General features: G+C 43.0%; 1 pseudogene; it reads right to left on the reverse strand.

The window, feature by feature from the left end:
* Nucleotides 1–2,121: 2,121 nt before the first annotated feature.
* On the reverse strand, nucleotides 2,122–3,021 carry LOC119360572 (annotated as a pseudogene).
* Between the last annotated feature and the right edge of the window lie 510 nt (nucleotides 3,022–3,531).

Here is a 3,531-nt window from a genome sequence, read left to right on the forward strand (position 1 = left end):
TAGGTTGAGAAAACAACACAAGGAGAATAAGAAACAAGAATCAAATTTTTAGGGTGACATGTGATGCTCCAGCGGTTCAATCGGTCAACTCGTCCAAAGATGGAGACTAAAAACAAAATTGATCTTGTCATACCTTGGCGGAGGTGGGGGGCTGGGTAGGCGATGGGGCAAGTAGCCCTCGAGATGGTACTCGTTCATCATGCATGGTGTATTCTAGCCGCTGGGGGTGCGGCCGTGGTAGATGTCAAGTGTGTTGTTCATGCCGGTGAGGACCGCTTATGATCCCTTGCCGCGGAATATCCCCTTGTCCTTACTCGTCGCGTTACAATAGCCGCTCCTAGTCACCCGGTTGGTGCGCACCCCTGTCACGTACTTCTGATCCATGTGCACAAAAAGAAAACACTGCTTCTTACCCATCTTCACCTCTTCTACAAAATGAACTGGCCATGCGTGCTGCATCATGCTTGCAAATTATCGAGGATTAGTACAACACTTAGTTGGGAGATCCCACAACTCCATGTTTTTAAGGTTGACATCGGCGAACACGTGAAAGGAGAATTAGGGGTTACAGATCTTGGGGGTGAAGTAGTGTGTGACCACCTCCTCGCCAGCAGTAGCTCCTCCCACCACAGATCCATCAGCGAATCCATGTTCGCCATCGCTCCGCTATGGAAGAACCAGATGAAACAGGGGCTGAGGAGTAAGAAGAGCGACAGTTGTGGAGAGGAGATTTTGTCTTAACGTTTTGGGGTTTAGAAGTGCTTTGGGTGAGGTGGTAATATAGTGTCTGCTATACTTTGTTGCCGGTCCAGTGGTGTGTAACAAGTGGTGATGATTTCTAATGAATCATGCTTAAATTTCACACACAAAATTATACGGTAATCAACTGGTTAGAAAATTATATCATGAAGTTGTGGGGATGGTTCGAACCAATACCTGTAGACCACAGAAAAATTAAGTGGAGCCAGTGATTCGTTAAAAAACATAAATCTTTCCATCTTGTGTATCTTCAGTTTGAATTTAATGTAGAAATTCTGGGTTGTAACAAAACCATTTTTATTTGGTTAATTTGGCCTTCAAGTCATCATTTTCATGTATCAAACTTTATTCTTCTTTTGAGGGCCATTTTTAAATATTGGGATTCCAATATGTGATTAATGTTCGATGCCTCTTCTATGGTAATTGATTAGTTCTAGGGGATTTGCAGTTTCCTAAGACGACCAAGAAGCATTGGCCTCACATAATGTTATCGTGCACGAATACTACTAAATAGCATAATGCGTGACCTCCACATGTTACAGATGCGGTTTTCAAAAAAAGTGTTGAATTGAGCTCCTACCAAATTGTATCCATAATTTAGTTATTCGTAGACTATTTGCACATTCTCCTAACTTTCCTCCTTCTACCTTTTTTTGGTACCATCCTACTTTGAAGTATTTGAGATCAGAGAAAAAAGGGTGATGGGGTGATTGGTACGGAAGGTTGTGACAGTGCAACAAGGATGCACACTCCGTGATAATCGCGATGAATCCCGTTGCTTCCGATGTATTTCACACCTTCCAAAATTTTTCTGCAAATAATTGGAAGGACCACAAGTGTGATACTTTGAAAATTCTTGGTTGGAATTTCAATCAATAATCATTAAAGAAATCAACTTGAAAGACATTTTTCGCAGGGGTGCGTATTATGGTTATTGGATCTACTCTCTCTGTCGTGGCTTGGCTAATTTTTCTTCCTTCCATACACAAACAACCAATTTGCTACGAGATACAGAACTTATAGACTCAACGTACGACCTCTGCTATCATCTGGTCTCCTCTATCCTTCTGCTCTGCCATCTCTATCACATACCAACTTTTCCGGTATTCACGATAAAAAATATCCCCACAACGCATTGCCATTTTCTGTGGCAATAGTATCATGATTCAGTCTCTCGATTCAGGAAGACAATGCCCATGAACAACAGTGCCTTGACCACGAGCAGCCAACTATTATTTGGGTGCTATCGATGATTAGGAAGGAGGTTGGGAACCACCACAACCAACACCTCATGTATGTGCCCTCAAGGGAGGTGTGCACTACAACACTTTTAGAGATGATTCATGAGGACCGATTGTTGGACTAGGGAGAGTTCACGACAATTTTGCGAATGGGTCCTTGTTTAAGCAGGATGGCATTGCTGAGAAATTCATTTCTGTTGAGAAATTCAATGAGGATGGTGAATGGATCCTCCTCCTCCTTGCCCCCATCACCGCAACAGCCATCTAGGGCGCATTCTTTGCCACCAAGTCTTTGTTGAACAACCGAGATTCAACCCAATTTTCTTGCACGCACGACATAGGTAGGTTGACAAAACAACACGAGGAGAATAAGAAACAAGAGTTAAATCTCGAGCGTAACGTGGGACGCTCCAGGGGTTCAATCAATCAACTCCTCCGAAGATGGAGACTAAAGAACAAAATTGATTCTTGTCATACCTTGGTGGAGGGGGTAGGCAATGGGGCAAGTCGCCCTCGAGGTGGTACTTGTTCATCAACCATGGTGTCTTCTGGCCTCTAGGGGTGCCGCCGTGGTAGCAGACGAGAATCTTGTTCATGCCGACGAGGACCACGTACCATCCCATGTCGTAGAATATCCACTTGTCCTTTCCCATTGCATTCCAATAGCTGCTTCTAGTGGCCCGGTTTGTGCGTTTCCACGTCTGGTACTTCCGATCCATGTTTACAAAAAGAAACCACTACTTCTCACCCATCTTGACCTCTTCTGGAAAACAAACTCGCCATGAGCGCACTGCCTCATGCCTGCAACTTATCGAGGAGTAGTATTGCACTTAGTTGGGAGATCCCACAACTCGGTGTTGTCGAGGTTGACGTCAGCTACCACATGTTCGGAGAAGTAGGGTTTACAGATCTTGGGGATCGGGTAGTGCGTGACCACCTCCTCATCCATGGGGTTAAACCGATACCTCAGAAGAAGCACCAGCTGCAGCTCCTCCTGTCGTGGATCCATCACTGCTGCCATGTTCAACATCATTGCACCCTCTCGGATCTACTATATTGATTTGCTATGCTTTAGAAGAACCAGATGAAATAGGGGTTGAGGAGGTGTAATAAGAGCGACAATTGTGGACAAATTATTTTTTTCTTAATGCTTTGGGGTTTAGAAGTGAAGTGCGGTGAGGTGGTTATTTAGTGTCCGGAATATTGTGTTGTCAGTCCAGTAGTGTGTAATAGGTCATGACGATTTCTAATGCATCATGCTTAAATTTCACACAAAATATTATGTGGTAATCAAATGGTTTGAAAATTATATCATGAAGTTGTGGTGGTGGTTCGAACTAATACCTATAGAGAAGAAGAAAAATTAAGTGAAGCCCATTGATTTGTTCAAAAATGTTTTTCTCACTTCAAAAACCTTAAACCTTCCATCTTGTATATTTTGAGTTTGAATTTCATGTAGAAATTTTGGGCAGTAACATAACAATTTTTGTTTTGTTAATTCGGCCTTCAAGTCATCATTTGCATGTATCAA

Source organism: Triticum dicoccoides, chromosome 2B, assembly GCF_002162155.2.
Source record: "Triticum dicoccoides isolate Atlit2015 ecotype Zavitan chromosome 2B, WEW_v2.0, whole genome shotgun sequence".
Classification (NCBI taxonomy): Eukaryota; Viridiplantae; Streptophyta; class Magnoliopsida; order Poales; family Poaceae; genus Triticum; species Triticum dicoccoides.